This window comes from Melospiza georgiana, chromosome 1, assembly GCF_028018845.1.
Source record: "Melospiza georgiana isolate bMelGeo1 chromosome 1, bMelGeo1.pri, whole genome shotgun sequence".
NCBI classification, from domain to species: domain Eukaryota; kingdom Metazoa; phylum Chordata; class Aves; order Passeriformes; family Passerellidae; genus Melospiza; species Melospiza georgiana.
In genome coordinates, this window is record NC_080430.1 from 933,203 (window position 1) to 958,509 (window position 25,307).

Sequence of the window (25,307 nt, forward strand, 5' to 3'; positions counted from 1 at the left end):
ACAGCTTCAAAGCCAAACAGCTCCTGGAGAATTCCCAACTGTCCCTGACACTTATCAGTGTAAGAAAGCATGAAAATTCATGAGCCTGAGATCTCCTGATGCTTTCAAGGCTGATGCCTGCCAGGTTTCATAACTGCAGTGCCCAGCTGCCCATTAATATCTCTCACCTCCACCAGGTCACAGCCTTGCCCTGTGTCCTGCCCTGGGGGTGAGGGATTATCCATGGGGAGTGTGGGTGGCACAGAGCTGCAGCTCTCAGCTCAGCTGATGGAACTCAGCGAGACCTCAAAACCCACCTGGTTTATGGGATTTTATGGGATTTTATGGGAAAGGATCCATGCAGAGACCAGTGGGTGCTCCTGGAGCTGAGCTTTGCTTGGTGCTTGTGAATGGAGCATTTTACAGGAACTCCAGCACGGTGGAACCACTGACCTGTGCTGCTTCACCCCAACTCACAACTGCCCCAGTCCTGCCCTGAGAGTGCAACAGGGATTTTGGATTTAACTCCTGACTTGTCAGGTTGGAAACTTATTATGGCCATAGATTTTGCATGGATGCTTCAGAGGGAAAAAAAAAAGAGAAAAATACTCAAAGTTTAACAGAATACAGGCTGGCAGCATGACCAGGACACTGGGATAAAAGCTCTGAAAATACAAGTAATTTGGTTAATAAATATATAAATGTTTCCAGGAAGGTCATCGATATATATTTCTATAAATCCAAGTCTCCACATTATTTGGTTAATAAATATATAAATATTTCCATGAAGGCCATCTATATATATTTCTATAAATCCAAGTCTCCACATTATTTGGTTAATAAATATATAAATATTTCCATGAAGGTCATCTATATATATTTCTATAAATCCAAGTCTCCACATTATTTGGTAAATAAATATATAAATATTTCCAGGAAGGTCATCTATATACATTCCTATAAATCCAAGTCTCATGCCCAGATGTGCCCTAAATAAAGAGCAGCATCTCAGCAGAGCAGTGTGACAGGTTAACAAGCAGATCAGTGTGACAGGTTTAATAAGAATAAGCTGAGTACTTGAGGGGAATATTTCAGATGTGCAGGAACACACAGGGAGTGAGCCAGGCATTCCTCATGTCCCACCCAAGGTGATGGGCACTGTAAGATGAATCCTCCCCACAGCAATCTGAGCCTCTCCTCTGATTGCTGACGGCTTTTTATGAGCTGAGAGAACAGTTCTGGATGGGATCTTGGGAAGGAATTGCTGCCTGTGAGGGTGGGCAGGCCCTGGCACACCCCAGAGCAGCTGTGGCTGCCCCTGCATCCCTGGCAGTGCCCAAGGCCAGGCTGGACAGGGCTGGGAGCAGCCTGGGAGGTGTCCCTGCCATGGCAGGGGTGGATGGGATCAGACACAAGGTCCTTTCCAACACAAATCATTCTAAATTCTAGGATTTTGCTATTATATCAATTTTGGGACAATGATGATACAGCAGATGCTTCATCACTCTTTTTAGGCAAAAGGATTCCAACTTTTGATTTTTAAATGATGCCAGACAGCAACACAAGCAGTGTTGGAGGAATACATTAAAAACCCAACACTGCACAATAGAGCAGGTTCAAAGCCTCAATCATCAGTTGATTTCTCTGTGAATTCTCAAGAGAAAACCATGAATGTGGATCAGAAGGAGAAGGTAAAAAAGGCATTTACACCCTGTGCAGACACAGGACTGCTGCTGCTCCAGGGCTAGAAATCTCTGAGTTCCCTGCTTATTTTCTGGCATCTCCTGCTACTGAACCAGCTGCTCCTTGCACATCTGAAACATCAGTGACCACAGCTCTGATTACAGCAAGCACCAAATCTCCCTTGTTTCCTGACACACAAGAACCTCCCCGAGCTCCTGCCCCTGGAGCAGCGGGTGCTGGGGCCAGGGCAGGACAGACAAACTGCCCAGGGCTCCAGGGACCCACCTGAATATCCCAAAGCTGCCTACTGCAGAGCCTGGGCTGCCCACTGGAGAGCTACAGCTCCTTGCTGTGCCTCTGCAGCAGGGGACAAGCTGGGCCTGCACTGCAGGGCAAGGAATGGGCACTGCAACACAGCCCTGGCACAGGGTCCTGCCAGGCTGGGCTTTCCTTCCTCCCCTTCCAGGTAAAAAGCTTTTCCAGGAGGTATGGCTGCTCAGCAGCACAGAGAGGATGCACTTTGTCTAGTGTCAACATAGGCAAACCACAGAATCAGAATTGCAGGGACAGATTCAGATTCCAGGTAAACCACAGGATCAGAATTGCAGGGACAGATTCAGATTCCAGGTAAACCACAGGATCAGAATTGCAGGGACAGATTCAGATTCCAGGTACACCACAGAATCAGAAATGCAGGGACATTCAGATTCCAGGTAAACCACAGAATCAGAATTGCAGGGACAGATTCCAGGTAAACCACAGGATCAGAATTGCAGGGACAGATTCAGGTTCCAGGTAAACCACAGAAACAGAATTGCAGGGACAGATTCACAGATTCAGATTCCAGGTAAGCCACAGGATCAGAATTGCAGGGACAGATTCAGATTCCACATAAACCACAGAATTGCAGGGACAGATTCAGATTCCAGGTAAACCACAGGATCACAATTCCAGGGACACCTCCCCCTGTCCCAGTGCTCCCAGCCCTGTCCAGCCTGGCCTTGGGCACTGCCAGGGATGCAGGGGCAGCCACAGCTGCTCTGGGCACCTGTGCCAGGGCCTGCCCACCCTCACAGCCAGGAATTCTCCCCAATATCCCATCTAAACCTACTCTCTGTCAGTTTGAACCACTCCCCCTTGTCCTATCTCAGCTGAAGTCCCTAGCCATGTTTTTTTTTGGCTTCTAGACTAGAGGGCATCCTCTGCTACAGAACTTAATGACACTCAAAATCTTTGCAGAGACAGCATGAAGTGTCAGAATCAATTCAAACCAAACCCACTCACAATATTACCAGATTCCAGAAGTTTGCAGCTACCTGAAAATTCTCCATGGAAAAGCCCAGATTAGCAAGAATTAAGCAATATCTGTGTGCTGAGATACCAAAGCTACTAAAATATTGAATTCCTGATTACACAGTGGCTTTGTCAGGACCCCACTGGGATCCAGCTGGGCAGAAGCCACTAATGGAACATCCCAAATTCTCCTGGCAAATTCAGGAGAAGCCTCAAAACATCAGTGAGGACAGTGCCCAACACCTGACAGAACCTACACCTCAGCTTAGGCAGAGCTTTGTTAGGTCAGCCCTGAGTGATCTCCAGAACAACCAACGTCTCTCCATCCCAGAAACAAGAATTTGGGCACTACCAGGGTACAGGAGAACCAGAGAAAACCAACACGCTGCTGTTATTTCAGATTTCCAGCTAAAATCAGAGCAGATTTGTCCTGGGAGGTGCAAGCAGAAAGTGATACCTGTACCTGGGGAAAGGGGGGCTGGGAGATAAAGGTCAGGACAGGGCACCCAGATAGGGTTAAGGTCATTAACATTTAGTTCTTTGCCTCTCACCTCACAGATCACATTTCCAAGGCACAGAGACACCTTACCCAAGCTTTTCAGACTCAGATTGAAAAACAAACCCACCAGCAAAAAAAAAGGCCATTTATAAGGGGTAAGTTTCCCTTTGTTAAAGGTGCATTGGAAAAGCAACCACTCAGAATAAGACTCAAAGCCATCCTGTGGATAAATTCTTGGACTGAGCTGGAACACATTCTTTTATTCTGCATCAAAACTATGGATTTTAGGGATTTTTAAGCAGTGGCACCTCTTAGTAAATTCAAGGCAACAGTGGCCAACCCTGTAATTACCTGATAAATCCTTCAGATGTTTATTTACAACTGTAGTAGAGTAATTAGGGTTTCTAAAGAAAAAAGTTTCTAAAGCCTACAAAAAAAAAAAAAAAAAAAAAAAAAAAAAAAAAAAAAAAAAAAAGTGGAACAGAAGATGAGCAGCCACTTCCCGTCTTCCCGTTATGCAACTGTCTGAAAAAACAGATTTGTTCAATTCAGCGTGAAAAGCTGGGCTGGATCTGAGCACCCACCAGCAGCTGCTGACAGGTTCCAACAAGGTGCAGACAGCTGTGGGAAACCAGATCCCAGGAGCAAATGGCTGCAGGACCCGAGACAGGGGAATGGGAACGGGGTGCTGGGCACACCCAGACCCCAAACACTCCCTGGAGGGCTCCAGGGCTGGCACTGCCACCCCCTGTCCCTGCAGCCTGCCCTGAACCTGCAGGGTGCTGCTCAACAGCTCCCAGCGATGGGTTTGTGAATGATCTCTGGTTACAGTGATGGTGGGGCCAGCCCGAGGTGGGGAGGACAGGAACACCCCAGAATTACCATTGGGAAGGAGCTCCAAGGTTACTGAGTGAGCCCTGTGACAATGCCCACCCTGTCCCCAGCCCAGAGCTCCGAGTGCCACAGCCAGGAATCCCTGGGGCACCTCCAGGGACGGGCACCCACAGCCTCCCAGTCCCTGAGCATCCTTTCCACAGGGAAATTCCTGCTGTGCCCACCCTGAGCAGGGCCAGCCCGACGTGGGGAGGGCAGGAACACCCCAGAATTGATTGGGAAGGAGCTCCAAGGTCACTGAGTGAGCCCTGTGACAATCCCACCCTGTCCCCAGCCCAGAGCTCCGAGTGCCACAGCCAGGAATCCCTGGGGCACCTCCAGGATTGGGAACCCACAGCCTCCCAATCCCTGAGCACCCTTTCCATAGAGAAATTCCTGCTGTGCCCATCCTGAGCCCACTCCCTCTCCTCCTGTCCCCTGCTCACCACAAACTCCTCCCAAGCTGCTGCAGAGAGAGAAGTTCCCCCCTGAGAGCTGAGCACTTTCACTCAGCTGCATTTTTGGAAGTTCAGTCACAGTAAACAACGAGCTGAGTAAGAACTTCAGGGAAAATAAAACCAAGGGAGAGATTCTGCACCCTCAAAGCTCCATCCCCACAGCCCCTCTCATCCTGAGAGAGCAGAGGAGCAGCTCCCAGCCTGGCTGTGCTATCAGAGCAATGCCAGCCTGAGCCCAGGGAGCTGCTGCAAGTGTTTGCTCTGATCCCTGCTCTGGGCTTATCAAGGAAAGCAACTCCTGCTCTGAAAATGCAGCAGGACCAGCAGCAGTTTCCTCATCAAGATTGGAACCAGTACAAAGTGTGTTACTTCACACCCCAACCAAATAAATCAGTGCACTCACTGCTCCAAATCCTCAAATAACCCCTTCAGAAATCAAAAGCTGCATTAATAAATGCTGAATTTTGACTGAATGAAAATGCTCCAGAGGTACCTGTAAAATGAATTTCCAGCACTATATTTAATCCACCTCATTTCTATTACTCACAGCAACTGGAATTCAGAAAGTTCTGTGGTTTTATGCACAGGTTCTTACTGCAAAGACCAATTAAAAAACAATTATACCATCCAGCTTTTAATCTGGACTTAAAACTGTTCAGCTCAGACTCATTCACAAAAAATAAAAAAAAAAAAAAAAAAAAAAAAAAAAAAAAAGAAAAACCCAGCTGTTCATAGGCACACATACCCACACTTTCACTGGCTCCTGGCTGGGACACAAACCCATTCCTGCTGCTGGTCACTCACCCAGAGGCACAGGAGTGCTGAGGAAATGGGGTGTGCAGGGGTGTGAGACTGTGAGACCCCACTGCAGAGCTGCTCCAGAGCCAGCAGCACAGGGAGCTGGAGCCAGGCTGGAGAGCTGGGAATGTTCATCTGGAGAGGAGAAGGGAAAGCTCCAGGGAGGGCTCAGAGCCCCTGGCAGAGCCTGAGGGGCTCCAGGAGAGCTGGAGAGGGACTGGGGACAAGGATGGAGGGACAGGACACAGGGAATGGCTCCCAGTGCCAGAGGGCAGGGATGGATGGGAGACTGGGAATTGGGAATTCCTGGCTGGGATGGAATTGCCAGAGCAGCTGTGGCTGCCCCTGGGTCCCTGGCAGTGCCCAAGGCCAGGCTGGACAGGGTTTGGATCACCCTGGGACAGTGGGGGTGTCCCTGCCATGGCAGTGGGTGATCCTCAATCTCCCTTCCAGCCCAAACCACCCCAGGATCCAGCACAGCTCCTTCCCTGCACGCCAGGCTCCAGGAACACACCCAGGGGCTGGGAATGCAGTGACACTGGCTGTGCACCACATCTGGCAGCTCCTGAGGAGGGCAGAGCTGTGCCAGAGCCCTGCTCCTGCAGGGGCTGGGATTTGAGTCAGCCCCACCAAGGGATCCCCCGTTCCTGCTGTGCTTCCTCATGTCCAGGAGCTGCTGCAGCTCCAACTCCTTCTCCCACAGCTTCAAAGAGGAATTCCTGTGACTAGGGAGACAAGTCTAGCACATTGTCTCACATGCAATTCCCTTATTTTCACTGCTCTCAGCATTTCTTTAGTTGGCAGGAGTAAAACATTTGTCCTGGAGCTGCAGCAGCCTCCAAAGCGTCCGGCCTCCCCCACACACAGATTTGCAATTGAACCTGGAACCAGCACCGGGCTCCCAGCGCCCCCAAGGACAGCCGAGCAGCTTATCAGGGTGAGAAACTCAAAGAACAAAGGATCATACAACTCCTGGTGTTTAAAGCAGACTTAGAATGAAGCTAACTCTGTGTTTCTGGCACATCACTCAATTCCCACTCAGCAGGATCCCGGTGTCAGCCCCCACAAGCATTGCACAAGCTGAATATTCAGGGTTTGCCCTTACTACAAGTAGTTTTAACAACCAACTGCTCATTTCAAAGCAACAATTTTGTAATTTTAAAAACAGAAGCAGGTAGAAAGCACGGAAGGCACACTGAATCACCATACTATGTTTTAAAAGGATTCACTTAAAATTACCAAGCCAAGAGCCACTGATATATAATTTTTAATTTCAATCCTGCCTGGCTCCACCTCAAGACCTAAGTCATGTTTCTCTGTGAAGATTGGGCCCACATTTCTTCACTCTTCTGTAACCCTTCCTCATTAGAGAGGTTTGGGTTGGAGGGACATTAGGGACCACCCGGTGCCACCCCTGCCATGGCAGGGACACCTCCCACTGTCCCAGCCCTGTCCAGCCTGGCCTTGGGCACTGCCAGGGATGCAGGGGCAGCCTCAGCTGCTCTGGGCACCTGTGCCAGGGCTCACCACGCTCACAGCCAGAATTTCTCCCTAATAAACAATTCAAATCCACCCTCCTTCGGTTCCAAGCCATTCCCCTGCCCTGGCACTCTTTGTGAAGAGTCCCTCTCCAGCTCTCTCCATTCACCTCAAATCAATGCAACTGCCAGGAAAACAAATACAGCAGATCCACAATCCACAGTGGTGCTGAGCTCACCTGGAGGCTGAGAGCCCTGGGGATGGCCCCACACTCCCTGCAGGACCCCAGCCCACGCTGGGAGCAGCCAACAGCCCCAGCCCTGCCCAGTGCCCAGCTGGGCACCGGGATGAGCTCATTCCCAGCAGCAAACTCCATCAAAAAGCTTTTTGTTACAAGCTGCTGCCCTTCAGTTTGCTCGGGTTTTGGATTAATTAGTAAAGATGTTTTACAGAAAGATCCACTTTATTATTCAGAAAATGTCCTGTACTTCCCCCCCTTCTCCTTCTCTTACACTTCTACCTCTTTAGATTTAGAATATTTATAAGGCATTTTTCAAATTTTTAGCCAAATTGTTAGAATCTTGAGGATGAATTCTGGAGGAGCTTTTTCTTTGGTTTTTGTTTTTGGGTTTTTTCTCTTTGGTGTTTGAAAGAAGAAATACTTTCAGGTTCTACTTTCAGGTCTGTCCATCCCCTTCCTAACCAGGCATTCCAGGTTTTGACTTCTGTTTCAGGAACTGCTTCTGTGTTTCATGCAAGAAACTTTCTGGAATAAACCAAAAATAATTCCAGACTGTTTTGGGTTGGAAGGGACCTTAGGGATCATCCCAATCCACCCCATTCCATGGGGAGGGACATCTCCCACTGTCCCAGGGTGCTCCAGCCTGGCCTTCGGCACTGCCAGGGATCCAGGGGCAGCCACAGCTGCTCTGGGAATTCCATCCCAGCCAGGAATTCCCAATCTCCCACCCATCCCTGCCCTGTGCCAGCTGCAGAATTCAGATTGATCAGCCCAGAACCCAAATCACAGCACTGTGACATTTCTGAACAGCCAGGACTCAGGAATGAGGAGAACACAAACCAGAAGCCCTGCAGTGTTCAGGAATCAGAGAACCTCTGATAATGTTCTGTGAAATGCCCTGAGATCTGCACTGAGGCACGGGCTGCCTACTCCCCATTCACTGTCCAGAAGGAAGCTCAGATGCCTCAGAGTCTCACTCTGTGCTGGGTTTGTTTTTTCCTTCACCCCATCATGTGCAGCCTCAGCCAGACTCAATGAATGAGTCACTTAATTAACCCAGAATTTACACAAAGGACATGGGAGAGCAAAAGGCTGCCCTGAATCTGGTCAGCCCACTGAGCATCTGAAAACACTCCATTTTTCTTTTTTAAAAAATAAATCAGTAGAATAACAGAAATCAGTAAAAACTTGCTGAGAGAGAACAATCCTCATGCAACTTCCACACTAAAAACCTATGATTTCAGTCAATTCCATAAAACACAGCCTACATCCCTGTTTAGCAGCTGAAAATTCTCCTCGTACACAACCCCCTTTTTTGGTACTATGCTTCTGAAAAGTACAATATAACGTACAAAAGCACAATATTCCATCTGGAAATCCCAGCTCCTGTCCTTTGAGAGATTACCAGAAAACTCCCACAGGAGATAAGCAGGGAGAGGAGGGCTCAGTGTGAGCTGCAGGTGTGAAACCCTGAGCTGAGAGGACAAAGGTGACAGTGGCAGCCACAGATAATTTTTCATTTGCCAGGATTGAGATTTAGAGCTGGGTTATTCCCTTGGCACCACCAGGGCCAACCTGTGCACTTGGCTTGGAGGAGGGAGAGGCATTTTCTGCTGCAGAGGAGATGGAGAGACCCTGAGAAAGCCAATTCAGACCCCTGGGCTGGGGCACCCTGGGCACTGTGCTGGTGACACCGAGCTCTGGCTGCTGTCCCATGCAGGGAGGGGACAGGTGGGGCTGTGCCAACCTCAGGAGGCCCAGCGAGGCCAAGGCCATGGTCCTGCACCTGGGCTGGGACAACCCCAAGCACAAACCCACAAATCCAGGCTGGGAATGAACAGAGAGAAGGACTGAGGGAGGGATGAGCAGCTGAGCATTGCCTGGCCAGGGACCCCTGTGCCAGGGCTGCAGGAAATGGGGATTGTGCCCCTCTGCCCCTCAGTGAGGGCCCAGAGCAGAGCTGCCCCCGACCAGCACAGGGAGCTGGAGCCAGGCTGGAGAGCTGGGAACGCTCCCCTGGACAGGAGCAGCTCCAGGGAGAGCTCAGAGGGGCTCCAGGATGATCCTCAGGGTTTGGACTGTGTGACCTGAACCCCACAGAGCCCCCAGGACCCTCATAGCAGCACAAGCAAAGCCATGGGGACAGAGCCCCCAGTCCCAAGGAGATGAACAAAGGCAAAACAGACACCAAACCTGCTCTGCACACACAGGAACCTTTTCCCTGATCTGCTGTCACAGTTTTTACACTCTGATTTGATATGCCATAAAGTGGGGAGTGCACTGCTGTCCTGCTGACTGACAAACACACAGCACAGTAATTGACTCACCTCCTCTCCTGCTCTGCTCTTCATGCTGAATTATTTGCATTTATTCCTCTGATCCAGCTTTTTTTTCTTCCTACCCTTAATCCCACAAAAAAAGTTTAGGCTTGAATTTAAAGCATTAACAGGATTGCTGAAAGAAAACTACTTTGAAAAGCCTGTTATCAGTCAGGGAGTGCAGCTGGTGGATACCCAGCCTCCCTTTGTAGCTGCAATTCTCAAATAAAGGAACATCTGAGCTTAATCCAAAGCCTCTGTTTGATAAATAATGAGATTCTGCAATCTATCATTTGAAAACTAAACTAATTTAAGGACAAAAAGCAGGTCCTCCCAAGGCAATTTGGAAACCTTGCTTTGAAGCAAGGGTTAAAAATTCAGTATGGAAAATTACAGTGCTCAAGGTGATCTGTGTTAAACAAGATCTCCATCAGCAGAGCCCCCCTGCTTCACTGCTGCCTTTCAGAGGATCATTTCCCAACCTCTGTTTATGCTGCACACCTCAGCTTACAAGTTGGGAAGTTCCTTTTAAGTCATACATCTATTTAGAATAAAGCAGGGTGTTACACTTGTACAACCAGGATGCTCTGATGCATTTCCATTTAGATTAACTATTTTCATTACTCCTTGTGCTCCCCCCACACATTTGCAAAATTACTTCAGCACAATGTTTAATTATTCAAATAGAGCTGAAAAAATAACTCCCACTGAAATTTTGATGAGGTGTTAAGGATCTGTAACCTGCTTCCCCCCTCCTCAGGCATAAACTGTCATCTCTTAATTAAAAAATGAGCAAAAGCAAAGTTACTGAATAGCACAAACAGCTACACGAAAAAGACACAAAAATAACAATTCCACACGGATTTTAAGAGCAAACTTTGCACTACATAATTTCTTGTTGAGGTCAAATTCGAGGGTTTGATTACATCAGCACCTCCAAATGATCCTGGAAGAAGTGAAGCTTGCCAGGGAATTTCACTGGGGAAACCTAACAGGCACAGTCAGCATATCTGGCTGCTGAAAAATTATTCTACAGATAAATTACATACTAGAAAAAATAAACATACCCCAGACTAGCAAGAAAACCAGCTTAATTTTGATGAATGGTGGGCATTTTCCATGTTTCTGTGGGCACAGCCCAGGCAATGGGCATACCCCAGGGAAACCAATAGTCCATTTTAAATGCCCAGGGAGCTCAGAGCTGCAGGAGCAGTGTGGGCAGGGGGAGTCTGAACTCCTGGGGCAGGAGCAAGGAAAGCTCAGGGAGCTCAGGGACCGCCTGCCACAACCCAGCTGGCTTCCCCAGGGTGTACCCCTGCCTCCCAAAAACCCTGCTCAGGGATGGTAAACTGCTCTGGGAACTGCCATCTTTACCCATCCCAAAAACCCTGCTGAGGGATGGTAAACTGCTCTGGGAACTGCCATCTTTACCCCAAAAACCCTGCTGAGGGACAGCAAACTGCTCTGGGAATTCCCATTTTTACCCCAAAAACCCTGCTGAGGGACAGCAAACTGCTCTGGGAATTCCCATTTTTACCCCAAAAACCCTGCTGAGGAACAGCAGCCTGCTCTGGGAACTGCCATCTTATCTTCACCCCATCCCAAAAACCCTGCTGAAGGATAGCAAACTGCTCTGAGAACCCCCATATTTACCCCAAAAACCCTGCTGAGGGACAGCAAACTGCTCTGGGAACTGCCATCTTTACCCCAAAAACCCTGCTGAGGAACAGCAAACTCCCATTTTTACCCCATCCCAAAAACCCTGCTGAGGGACAGCAGCCTGCTCTGAGAACTGCCATCTTTTCCCCAAAAACCCTGCTGAGGGACAGCAAACTGCTCTGAGAGCTCCCATCTTTACCCCATCCCAAAAACCCTGCTGAGGGACAGCAAACTGCTCTGGAACTCCCATTTTTACCCCAGCAACAGCAGGAAAAGGCAATTTTCACCCTGGTTCCTGCAAGGCTTGGCACTCCTGGCAGGGAAGCAGAGGGGCAAGCAGAGGAATTAGTCAGTTCCCTGGAGACAAAGCCACATGCACAAATTCAAAATTAACTTGTACTCGTGGCCTCAGCCAAAGGCAGCACAGCTCTTGGAGGGTCACACTTGGAGACCTCTGCTTGGCAGCAGTTTACAGAGGAGAGGAAAAGCAGTTTGGAAAGGGTTAAACCCTCCAAGAGGAACCCTAGATGAGCACTGAGCAGCTCTGTCCTCAGCACAACCTTCCTTGCACTGCTGTGCCCTGGTCACTCCCTCATTTCATTCCTTAAATGTGTTCCTCTCACTTTCCCAAGAGCACTCGAGTTACCCGTGCCCTCCTGAGCGAATTTCCTATTCCCCTGCCCAACAGTCAGCCACCAAAATAACTTTTCTATTCTCCCAGTGTCACTTTTGGAGTATTTCCTTCTCTCATTATATAACCACAGAGCTCTGCTTTAAAAGGGAATCTCCTTTTATCACAGGAAGTCAAACCCCAAGGGGAAAAAACATCGAGTCTGTGGTATGTTTAAACAAGACACCATCAGCTGATGCCAGCCAGAGTCAGGATCTCTGGGAGCACTTGCTAAACTCTGTGCTCCAATCACCTTTTCTTTTTAAAAGGTCCTTGTAGCAAAAAAAAAAAGAAACCAACCCTACGCTGAATACATTCAGATGGCCTAAAACAGGATCTGGGGAGAAAGGAGAAAGAGATGGGGAGGGAAAGAGAGATTGGGGAGGGAAAAGAGAGAGAGATTGGGGAGGGAAAAAGAGAGAGAGATTGGGGAGGGAAAAAGAGAGAGAGATTGGGGAGGGAAAAGAAAGAGAGATGGGGAGGGAAAGAAAGAGAGATGGGGAGGGAAAGAAAGAGAGATTGGGGAGGGAAAAAGAGAGAGAGATTGGGGAGGGAAAAAGAGAGAGAGATTGGGGAGGGAAAAAGAGAGAGAGATTGGGGAGGGAAAAAGAGAGAGAGATTGGGGAGGGAAAAAGAGAGAGAGATTGGGGAGGGAAAAAGAGAGAGAGATTGGGGAGGGAAAAAGAGAGAGAGATTGGGGAGGGAAAAAGAGAGAGAGATTGGGGAGGGAAAAAGAGAGAGAGATTGGGGAGGGAAAAAGAGAGAGAGATTGGGGAGGGAAAAAGAGAGAGAGATTGGGAGGGAAAAAGAGAGAGAGATGATGGGGAGGGAAAAAGAGAGAGAGATTGGGGAGGGAAAGAAAGAGAGATGGGGAGGGAAAGAAAGAGAGATGGGGAGGGAAAAGAGAGAGAGATTGGGGAGGGAAAAAGAGAGAGAGATGATGGGGAGGGAAAAGAGAGAGAGACTGGGGAGGGAAAGAAAGAGAGATGGGGAGGGAAAGAAAGAGAGATGGGGAGGGAAAAGAGAGAGAGATTGGGGAGGGAAAGCAGCAGCTGGGAGCTTTGGAGAGAGAGCAGAGGAAACCTGTGGCACAAGCAGCTCAGGGGAATGAAGGGAAAACGCAAATAGAGGCTGTGGAGCTTTTGGGGCTGGTGAACCCCAGCCTCTCTGAGGGTCCCAGAGCTGCAGGGGCACTGAGCAGGGCAGGGGGCTCAGAAAACCCCTCTGCAGCCCAGGCTGAGGCAGGACAGGGTGCCAGGCTCTGCCCAGAGATCAGCACGCAGGGATGTGCCCAGGGGCAGAGTCTGTCAGCAGGAACAGCAATTACTGCTCATTTCAACACCTTCGCTGCAGAAAACTCAGCTTGGAGGTGCAAGGAGCTTCCTTGATGCTCCCCAACGCCTTCAAATTCACGGGGATTCCTTCCAGGAGAGGGAAATCCCACCGAAGCTGCCAGCTGAGGGACACACACACCAAAATCATGCAGAAGAGCACCAGTGAAAGGGTTGCTACAGTTGTAAGAACAAGACAGTGCCTGGTGCAATGAAAGAATCTTGGGAAGCTGTAATGATAAAGGGTTTTTCCACACCATTAACACCCAGAGGTCTCAAATGTGCAGCTTTTGGGATAAATCTAGGTTTTAACCACCAGACAATGCTGTGCAACACTGCTCTACATTCATATTTAGAGCTATTAAATCCTGGCAAAACCACCACTGCTTTTAAAGGAAAATACAGGCAAATTATAGCATCCCTCCTTAAAAGTGAATTCCCCAAGCTGAAAATAGTTTGGAGCAAAAGCAAATCAGCTCGAGTCCCATCAAACCAGGGCTAATGCAGATATACATCCCTATAAATCCAGTCATTCACCAATTACACCCATGCAAGCTCCTAAGAGGGTCACTCCAGGACAAATATGTAATCCCAATGTGACACTTGATCCTATTGCCCTACATGCTCTGTCCAAATCCCAATGCAAAAAAAAAGTACATTTTATCTAAAAAAAACCCCCAGTTAAAGAAAATCCAGCCCTCAGAACACGAGATGGAAATATCCTTTAATTCTCATGTCGTAAATGCTTAAATAGGTTAAAATACAGCCCAAGGAAAATTAATATGTGTGCTTTAAGCATGAAGATATCCTGGAAAAATTAACCCTGCAGATTACAGACACTGTAGTTTCACGTATAAATGCAAATTTGTGATATCCAATCCAGCTCCAGCCACACAGAGCACCCTGCAGTCCCCATTGGGGTGGTGTCACAGGGGCACCTGACATGGATGGGCACTGTGTGCCAGCCCCACAGCATGGCACCCCAAAGGGACCCCTGACAGGGACACTGTGTGCCAACCCCACAGCATGGCATCCCACAGGGACCCCCTGGCATGGATGGGCACTGTGTGCCAGCCCCACAGCATGGCATCCCAAAGGGACCCCCTGACAGGGACACTGTGTGCCAACCCCACAGCATGGCATCCCAAAGGGACCCCCCTGGCATGGACACTGTGCCAGCCCCCAGCATGGCATCCCAAAGGGACCCCCCTGGCATGGATGGGCACTGTGTGCCAGCCCCACAGCATGGCACCCCAAAGGGACCCCTGACATGGATGGGCACTGTGTACCAGCCCCACAGCATGGCACCCCAAAGGGAGCCCTGGCATGGATGGGCACTGTGTGCCAGCCCCACAGCATGGCATCCCAAAGGGAGCCCTGGCATGGATGGGCACTGTGTGCCAGCCCCACAGCATGGCATCCCAAAGGGACCCCCCTGGCATGGATGGGCACTGTGTGCCAGCCCCACAGCATGGCACCCCAAAGGGACCCCTGACATGGATGGGCACTGTGTACCAGCCCCACAGCATGGCACCCCAAAGGGAGCCCTGGCATGGATGGGCACTGTGTGCCAGCCCCACAGCATGGCATCCCAAAGGGAGCCCTGGCATGGATGGGCACTGTGTGCCAGCCCCACAGCATGGCACCCCAAAGGGAGCCCCTGACATGGATGGGCACTGTGCCAGCCCCACAGCATGGCATCCCAAAGGGATCCCCTGGCATGGACACTGTGCCAGCCCCACAGCATGGCATCCCACAGGGACTGAATGCAGGACTCAGCCCCAGGGACACCCTGAGGGTGTGCCCATCATCCTGAACCATCCTGGAACCAACCTCCACTCTGGGGACACATCCTGCAGACACTCACAGCACCCAGAGCAAACACTCCCAGAATCAGAGCCCTGGGATGGACTGGGCTGGAAGGGACCCCAAAGACCACCCAGTGCCACCCCTGCCATGGCAGGGACACCTCAGAGCCCACCCAGTGCCACCCCTGCCATGGCAGGGACACTTCCACTGTCCCAGTGTGCTCCAGCCTGGCCTTGGGCACTGCCAGGGATGCAGGGGCAGCCACAGCTGCTCTGGGAATTCCATCCCAGCCAGGAATTCCCAATTCTCAATCTCCCACCCATCCCTGCCCTCTGGCACTGGGAGCCATTCCCTGTGTCCTGTCCCTCCATCCTTGTCCCCAGTCCCTCTCCAGCTCTCCTGGAGCCCCTCAGGCCCTGGAAGGTCACACTGAGGTCCCCCCAAAGCTTCTCCTCTCCAGATGAACATTCCCAGCTCTCCCAGCAGAGCTGCTCCATCCCTGGGGTCCCCCTGGTGCCTCCTCCTCAGCTCCTGCCTGTGCTGGGGGCTGCACCCAGAGTATGAAATCCACACTGCTGAGGCTGGGCAGCCACAACAGCCCAGTGGGAATCCAGCACCAGCCCATCACACACTCTATTCCATTTCCTGCTGCTTATTTATCCCACTTAAACCCACAGCTCCTGCTAAGTAAGGAGTTTGAATGATGCACCCATTAACATCCAGAACCCTGCTGCTAATTGCTCAGATTTATGACTTAAAACAGAAACGATTCCCTCCCACCACAAGAGTCCAAAGGAAGGAAGAGAGGGTGACTCAGTTCTTTGTCTCATTCTCTGCCTCCCCTGTCTGCAGAGCCTCATTCAGAGCCTCTGCTGGAGCTGCTTGGGGAGTTTCTTTGTCTTTGCTCTCCCAGTTTGGAAGTTTCCCCTAATTACCAGCAGTGGAACTATCCATGGGCAGCAGAAAAACTTCTGAGAGTCCTTAAAACCAGAGCTGATAAGCAAAGGAGCATTTTGAACAGGGCACTGCACTTAATGAAGCTGCAGCAGAGAAATGGCTGAAACTGAGAGGTTAAACAGAAAAAAGCCCACAAAGAGGAACACACCTCAGCAACAACACCAAAACCCCCAGCCCTGGAAGTGTCCAAGGCAAGGATGGACAGGGCTTGGAGCAGCCTGGGATAGTGAAGGTGCCCTGCCCATGGCAGGGGTAGAATGACATGATCTTCCAACCCACACCATTCTGGGATAATAGCAAAAATTAACATCCCAAATTCAGGGCTGTGCTTGGTGTTTACAGCATTTCAGTGCACCACAAAGGGAACCTGGAGCAGAGAGCAGTGAGGGTACAGGCAGGAGTTAAACACTTGGAACTGCTATAAACAGCACCAACAATGACATTTAAAACCACTTTCTTTAAGCTGCTGTTTACAATTGGGTTTTCCTCAGTATTTCCAACAGCATTTCACACCAACATCATTGCTGCCTTCACATCACTGCTGATTTTCCCTTTAAGTGTGCACCAAGCTGTGCTTGCCCACAGGGAAGGGAGCAGGTGAACTGCCGAGCAGATGTCACTCCATCAGCAGATGGCACTGCCAGGGGCACCTCCCAGGGACCGCAGGCTGAGCCAGGGAGCTCCTCTCACCACAGCCCTCCTCCTGCTCTGAGTGAGCCTGGAACCCAGGCAGATCTGGACTCCTGAGAGCCAGGTGCTTAAAAACACCCAGTGCCTTCCAGAGGGGATTGCAGAAAGTGTCAGTGAAGCACAACTTTCAGATCTGCGTCTGCATCCTGCTCAGAGCAGTCCCAAGTGCTCCATTCCTGCCCTGGCCTCCCTGGGGTCTGCACTCAGCTCCCTTTCTGATGAGCTGGAATGGAGTTAACAGCAAACACAGCAACGCTGAATTTGGGGTCTGGATCCCTTCCCAGATGAGGAGAGGCTGCAGGAGAAATTCCCCCTGGGCTGCAGGGGTCCTGCCTGCCCTGCTCAGCCCAGCTTTCCCACCAAGGACACCCACCTTTCCCTGGAGATGAGGATGGTGCCAGCCCTGCTCAGTGACAGCACCAGGAGCAGTGGCACAAACCAAACCCCAGCAGCAGGAGCAGCCTCTGTCCATGGAGGGGCAGAGCCTGGGACAGCTGCCCAGGGGAGCTGGAGTCTCCTCTCTGGAGCACCCCAAACCCCGCTGGGCACAGCCCAGGGACCCTGCCCTGGCAGGGGCTGCCCTGGGTGATCCCCTTCCAGCTCCAGCCATCCTGGCATCCAGGTGTGCCTGCCAGCCTCAGCCTTCCCAATGAAACCTGGCCAAGGATTTTTCACCCCGAGCTCTTACTCATCCCACTGACAGCATCTCCCCACCACAGCCAGAGCGCTGAGTGCTTGGCATCCCCTCCTCCAAGCAGCTGTTTCTGCTTCCCCTTGAACAGAATTGATGCAGCTTCTAAAAAGAGTTGCAGAAATCCCACCTGAGCACCGACCCACTTCTCACTGTCCCATTTCACTGCACTCTGCCACAACAACCTGACAGAAAGCATGAAGTGGAGGAGGGCTGGAACCTCAAACGAGCTCTGTTAGAGAAAACCAAGTCATAATATGGAAACAAACCCTCAGTATCAGCTCCTGGAAGGACAAACTGCCAGAGTGTCTCCAGCCAAGAGCCAACACACCACAGCCCCTGCAAGAAACTCGTGGGAGGAGGGAGAAGTAAGAGCAGTTTTGTAAAAGCACCTGGAAATTTCTCTGCCCCCTCCAGAGGATTTTAAGCACTTCACAAACATCATTCAAGCTCCATGGAGATATTTGCCCCAGCCCTCAGAGTGAGGGCTGAGGGTTTCCACTCCCAAGGATGAATTGAGCCCCTGCACTTGGGGAGTCACAACTCCAGAGGATGTAAACACACTTGGAAATCGCTCTGATAAATGCTCCCATAGCTTTACTTTGTTTAGAGCGAGTGTCAACACCCTAAATTCAGCTGAAAAACAGCTTTTGGGGATGATGTAGCTCTAATACAATTTTACAAAAGACAATGACTCACTCCCAGGCGGGAATGTGGTGGAAGTGTATGACCTAATGCTCAGAGACGTTGGCTTTTCCAAAAAGGTCCAGTTTGAGAATGTACAGTATCTCCCCAACCAGTGAAGTTTTTAAAAAAGAGAGATTTTGCACACAGGAATTCACACAATTACCTCATTTTTTTGTCTTTTTTTCCACTTCTAGTCAAAATCCAACCGGCTGATGAGCAGTTTCCCTACCCTCAATTTCAGCCTTGTTTTTCCCTATCATCCCATCCCTGGACTTGCTCTCCAGCCCATTCCAGAGGAGCCCTGCCCCAAGGTGCCAGCCAGCACCTGCAGATCCTCAGCACACGGGGATGGAGATGCCAAAATCCAAGTGTCAGGACACACCAGACATGGAATGTGAGCACAACGAGCCTACTCCATGCTCAGCTGCATTCCCCACAGCCCTGCTGGGGCTCCTCCAGCTGGGAAGGGCTGATTTTTCACATGTTCTCTTCAGCCAGCAGCTGGGCAGCTTCCTGAGGAACTTTGTTCCAACACAAGCCCAGAACCCCGGAATCCTTTCACATCTCCCAGCCTGCTGCTGCTCACAGCTGCAAACACCCCAGATAAAAAGGGGCAAAATGTAGGAGGAAAATGGGAGTGAGTGACACGGGCTAATCAGGATTTCAATCATGCTAATGGACGTGATTAACTGCATACTTGTCCCAGAAGCTCCTCGGAGTGGCCTGATAGCCAGCACGCAGCCAGGGCTGCTCATCCCACCTTAATCCACAGCTACACCTGGGCTGGCACGTCACCTGTCACCTGCTCAGCTACACCTGGGGCTGAACCCTCCTCCCACCCACACAGCCACCATTCCAGCCTGCCAACGTGCTCCTTCTGGCCAGGGGACAGACTCCATCCAGCATGGTGCTTGTCTCTGTTAAACTCCCTTCACCGGGGCAGCTCCAGCTCCAGGAGGCTGGAAATCCAACCTTGGCGGAGGAAAGCTAATCCAGGGCCTGTTGTGTTACACAAACCTCCCTCGATAACGCAACTACAACTCTTGTTTTTGTCTGCCAGTTTTGTTCAAATCACAGGGACACTGTGAGCTTTATCTCAGTGCTGCTATCTCGCTACTCCCCGGAGGAACCACCCATTCAGCAGTTGCCACTCGACCCGAGGAAAGTTCTAAGAGGCAGGGAGTAAAATAAAACAAGGCAGCAAGGAGCAGCCTTTTCTGAGAGAGAGGGAAGAAATCAGCCCCTTCCCTCCCTGTCTCCAGGGGAGCACAGAATAAATAACCCAGCAGACAGTTCCAGGGAACAATGTGCATTCTGGAGGTGGAATACACCATCATTTACATGCACAGCCATTTTTATCCTGGGAGTAACCTACACTTCCCATTAACTCGGTGTCTCACAGGTTTTCTACAACAGCAACTGCAAAAAGTTTTGCTCTCCAGCATTCCAAAATACAGGCTCTTATGGCAACATACAAAAATGAGTAATTTACTCAGAGGAGACCGAGGCTGATCTTGTTTGGGGCAAATCCTCAGCACTATCCTGATGTAATTTTTAAGAGTGCTAGAGCATCACACCAATGTCTGCTCATAATGCTTCAGGCTCAGACTTCCCAATAATTTAAAATAAATTCCATATTTAATAACTTCTAACGTAATATTAAGAACCCAGAGCAACACAGGGCACCAGTGTGAGCCACAAGTATTTCATTCTTCTCACTACCAAGTTAAAATCTGCATAACATCTACAGCAACTGATTTCACTGACCTTTTCTTCCCACGAGAAATTCCTTCCCCTGTGCGCAACACTGAGCCATGGAATCGCTCTCTGAGCTGTGGGAGGACAAATCCCCATGGGAGGCAGGGGTCCTACCTGCTCTGCCAGCCCAGCTTCTCCAGCATCTCCCAGGAAGCTGCTCCAGAGGACACGCACCCTTCTCCTGGAGATGAACCCTGTGGGGATGATGCCGCTCTGGTGGCCCCGGCTCAAGGCTGGAGCTCTCTGCCCCCTCCCACGGGCTGTAATCACAGACCCCTGGCTGCTCTCATCTACAGCTGGCTATAATTCCATTTGCCTTCAAGGAGGAAAGAAAGAAAGCACAGAAATAATCAGTTCACTTGCTGCTAAAGCACGAGGAAGCTGTGGACACAGACATTTGACTAAGCAAGAGTTTCATCTGTTTCATTTGAGACAGGAAGCACAAACTCAAGAGTTCCAGGAAATAACTCTGCCTTTCAGAGCACTATCAGCTTCTTCAATTTGCCTTTGAAACTCCACAGGTACCCACACAAATTATAATTTTGTTGTCTGCAATCTGACTCGCAACAACACGATGAGTAACACGCCTTGAACTCTTCATTCTCAGCGGAGGAGGCTGGAATTTTATCTTCCAATCTATGTCTGGCCTAGCAAAATAAATTATTTGGGTTTTTTCTGGACCAAACCAAGGTATAGTCACACATTATTTCGCTTTCAAGTAACCATCACTTTCATTTGAATTGCAAGCAGCTTGAATTCACCCTGACAGACCTGAACCCTGTCTGACCAGTGGCTTCCCTGAGTCATAACTTTGGTGTAGGTCAGAATTTGGAAGCTTGCACATCAAGACACGGTGCAGAAAGACAAATGCAGCCCAAGAACTGAGCAATGGAGACAGCACTGGCTCAGCAAAGAGCAGGAGAGTTTAAGCCTGAGGAACACAAGGGCAAGAACCTGCAATGGGTGTGAACCAGACCTGAACTCTGCCACAGCTCAGAGCTGAGTGGCTCAGGTTCATTTATTTCTAGGGAAAACAGACAACCACTGAAATACTACGAGGGTTGGAACCTCAAATATAATTACAGCTCCATTGGCTGAAATTACAGCTGTGTCAGCCCTTTCACCAGCAGGAATACGTAATTCATCTGGTCCAAGTGAGCACTCCTCAGACTGCACATAACGAGCTTAAGGCTGGAAATCCAGCCCTGCCCCTGCCTCCACTCAGCCTCACCTTCTGCCCCTCCAAAACCCAATTTGCTTCTGTTGTCACTGCTGCTCAGGCTGCTGGGGGCGTGGGGGTGTCTGATACCATCACAGAGCAGGCTGGGCAATGCTCTGCTGCTTCAAACCCTGCCTTGAACTGCCCTGGGAGGGAACAGAGGAGTGCACTGAACCCAAAGAGTCCACAATTAGTACTGCCACCTCTAAGTGACACTCACCAGAATAACACATCACACAGGGTGGTTCCAGCAGTGGCTGGGAGCCTCTGGTGGGATTGTTCACCCCCACACAGGGCTGCTCTCCTCACTTCCCACAGCACCCACAGCCACATCAGGCAGCTCGCTGGAGCACACCTCCACATGTGCTGCAGCTGGCAGAGAGGAGCCCTGGTGTGCCACGGCGTCCCCACTCCTGGGAGCCTGCCTGGCACCCCTGGCCAGCACAGCACAGCGCCTGGCACGGCCCTGCCTTGGAGGAACAGGCTGATAAAGCCAGGATCTGCTGCCATAAGTGTCCTCAGCAGCCTCTCCGTTTGTTCTTTAAGGGCAGGAGTGACATAATCCTCTCCTAATATCAGCTGGGGGAACCGGGGTGACCCACAAACTGTACCCATGGCAACACTGGGCTCTAGCTGAACTCCCCAGGCTGGCATCTTCAAACCACTGACACTTCTTTGTACTAGCTGATCTTTCCCTGATGTCATTTCTGCAGAGACACATAAAAACAGATTTAATAATATCCACGGCCTTCAGCTTCAGAGTCAACAATCACAGTCACAAACAGATCAGCTATTCTGCTTCAAGCTTATTATTTGTCACTAACATGTAATTATTACCAAACAAAACAAAAGACACAGGATATTGCTGCTGTTGCAACAGCAAGTAACTTAAGCTCTTTTTCAAACTGAAAAAGCCCATCTCTTCTGATGCAAGAAGGCACAAAAGAATAAAAAAATTTAAAACTTCAAAAGAGCCCATGAATCCTGCAAAATGCATCTGGAAGGATAATCAGAAATGTCATTGCTTCTCACAAAGAAAAACAAACAAAAGCCCCTAAAGTGAATTTGACAGACAGGTCTGTCCAGCCAATGTCACCTTTGTCATAACTGTATTGTCAACCTGAATAATTCTGAGTTACAATCTCTCTTTCTCAAATAAAGGAGGCGTTCATCAAGCTGCAACAGCACCTTATAGATACAATACCAGCAAAACACACCAGATGGGACATCAGGCCCTGGCAAGGAGAAAAGAAGCCTTAGAGTTGTGAAACTCCAGAGAGGTCCTGTCCCTGCAGTTTACAAAATGAAGCCACAGCATCACACAGAGCAGGAGGAGGCCCCAGCAAGGCTTGCTACTCCACACTGAAACTCTGAGCAGGACCCGGGTGCCTATTGTATTATTCAAGAAGCCTTCCAGCTGGAATTATAAACTGGGAAGAACACGGTTCACTGAATACATGATTCCAGCTTGAAAAATAACTAAAAACTTCTTTAAAAGCTCTAAAATTAATGGGTTAATCTGCTAAATCCATACAGGAATCAGGGGGAGGAAATAAGCGAGGGAACCACCGAGACGGAGAGATCAAGAACCACCTAAAGAAAAGAGAACTAAACCTCTAAATTCAGGTTCCGTATGTTCACAGAGCAGGCTTTTAACACACCCCTCGAAGAGAGGCAGAGCCTACAACACTCATACTACCAGGATCCACTTAGAAGCAGCTTTTGGCAGCAGAACAGCATCTGCAGAACCCAAAACTTCACCGCCGTGAGCTTAAACTTATTAACAGCAGCCCCGCATGGCGCCGCGGCGAGCATTTGTTCAATTCCCCTTCGCCGAGCCCGGCCGAGCCCGGCAGGAGAAGTTTGCTCATCCCGAAAGCGGCCCCGCTCGCTGTGCGGCCGGGCTGCGGGGCGATGACTGAGCAGAGGCCTGGCTGGAGCCTGGCGCATCCCGGCCGCCACACCCAGCGCTCCGAGCCGCGCTCTGCCCATGCTCATCACCGTCCCCAGCCCGCGGCCGCTGCGAGCCCGCCGCCCTCCTTATAAAGCCGGCACCGGGGGACCCGCGGCGGCCGCCGGGGCGGCACGGGGCGCGAAGGCGGCACGGAAACTTTCCAGCCGTCCCGAGGAGAAGTGCGGAACCGCTGCGCCGCCCTTGAGCGAAACGCGCGGCTCCGTGCGCCCGGGACAGCCGGGCCCGAAGGGACCCTGCGGGAGCAAGGCCGGGCGACGCCCGGGGCCCCCCCGAGCCCCGCGGCCAGCGCCGCCGCTGCCCCCGAGCAACAAAGCCGCGCCCCGGCAGCGCCCGCTCCCTCCGCCGGCTCCCCCGGGAGATGCTCGGGGATGCTGCGGCCGCTCCCCGCGCGGCTCCCAAGCCCGGCAGCCCCGGCCGCCTCCCAGCCCGGCCCGGCCCGCCCGGCCCCAGCCCCCCGGACAGCGGCGAGGCCGGAGCCCCCGCTCGGCCCGGGCCGCCCCTCCGCCGCATCGGAGGGCGCCGCGCCCGCAGCGTGGTGCCCCCGCTCCCCGTCCCCGGCCACAGCCCCCTCCCCGCGGCCTTACCGAGCGGCGGGGGCGCGGGGCAGCGCCGGGACGGAGGCGCCTGGCGAGTGTCGCTGTCCCCTGCGGGCCCGGCGGGAGGAGGAGCGGGGAGCGGAGCCGCGCTGGCCGCGCGCCGAGCGCACCACCCTGCTGGCTGAGGGGGCGGGGCTCGCGCCTCCCGGCCAATCAGCGCCGCGCCGCGCCCGGCGCTGACCAATCAGCGCCAGCGCGGGCGGCGCGCGGCCGCGCGGGGCGGAGGCGGCGTTGCGGTGAACGGGCAGAGCGGTTGGGTGCGGCGCGGGGCGGGGATGGGGCGGGGCCAGTGGTGGGGGGCGGGGCGGGGGTGGGGCCAAAGGGCGGCGCGGGAGGACGGGGATGACGGGACGGGGAGCTGAGAGAAGGGAGCTGAGGGGATGGGGCTGAGGGAAGAGAGGAGCTGAGGGGACGGAGGAGCTGAGGGAATGGGGCTGAGGGGAGACAGGAGCTGAGGGGGCATGGCTGAGTGAGGGTGAGGGGAGACAGCAGCTAAGGGGACACGGCTGAGGGGACACAGCTGAGCGGGGCTGAGGACATGAAGGAGATCCCAGCTTTGGGAAGGGTGATGTGGGCAGAAAGGGCGATATTTAAAGCGGGAGAGGAAGCCCTGGGAGCGTGTGCACGCCCGTGTGGCACAGCACGCGTGGCCGTGAGGGAGCTGAAGGAGGCTGCTGACAGAGCCGGGCCCAGGGACAGATGGAGCGCCCAGCCGCCCCTCCAGGTGGCCGAACAGCAGGGACCACTCGTGCTGCTGCTCCTAATCCTCCGTGGCCCTTCTGGCCCAGAAAGGCAGCCCGCTGCACATGCAGGAGGGCAGGAAAACAGGATAAAGGGATGAAGTGTAGATAGCAGGACAGTGAGGGATGAAGGGATGTGTTTTTACAGCAGGCACAGCTGCGGAGTCACAGAATCACAGACTGGCTTGGGTTGGAACCGACCTTAAGGATCATCCAGTGCCACCCCTGGCATGGACACTTCCACTGTCTCAGGCTGCTACAAGCCCTGTCCAGCCTGGCCTGGGACACTGCCAGGGATGCAGGGGCAGCCACAGCTGCTCTGGGCACCCTGTGCCAGGGCCTGCCCACCCTCACATCTACCCTCCTTCAGTTTAAAGCCACTCCCTGTGTCCTGTCCCTCCATGCCTTGCCCCCAGTCCCTCTGCAGCTCTCCTGTAGCCCCTCCAGGCCCTGGAGCTCCCAACTCCTGAGTGTCCCTCTTGTCACTGCTCTGCACTCGTACACTGAGCCTGTGACCACAGCTGAGTGTGACCATGCAGCCCCTTCCTCATCCCCCGAGTGCTCCATCCAGGCAATCCCTGTCCCTCAGTTTGGGGACAAGGACGTGGTGTGGGACAGAGTCAAACACTTTGTGCAAGTCCAGGTGGGTGACACAGGTCACTGTTCCCTCATCCACCACCACAGTAAACTCATCCATCACTGTTCCCTCATCCACCGCCGCTGTCAGCTCCATCGTTTGCCCTCAGTGGAACCATTTGGCTGTAACTCCCTGAGACGAGTGTGAGGTGACACTGGGTTGGTGCAGGGACAGCAAGAACGTGGGAGGAACATCCAGCCTCGCTCTTCAGGGAGAAACCATTACAGCGTGCTTTGGGAGTGAACCCAGGGAGAAGGGAGGGACACT

At 51.8% G+C, this 25,307-nt stretch overlaps 1 protein-coding gene across 5 annotated transcripts in view; it reads right to left on the reverse strand.

The window, feature by feature from the left end:
* Positions 1–23,774, reverse strand: part of MAP4 (microtubule associated protein 4) — a 153,977-nt gene extending 130,203 nt beyond the window's left edge. For all 5 annotated transcript variants that reach the window (XM_058045325.1, XM_058045341.1, XM_058045350.1 and 2 more), the window contains exon 1: positions 23,652–23,774. The gene's annotated coding sequence lies outside the window, so the exon portion shown is untranslated. The remainder of the gene's footprint in view (positions 1–23,651) is intronic.
* Between the last annotated feature and the right edge of the window lie 1,533 nt (positions 23,775–25,307).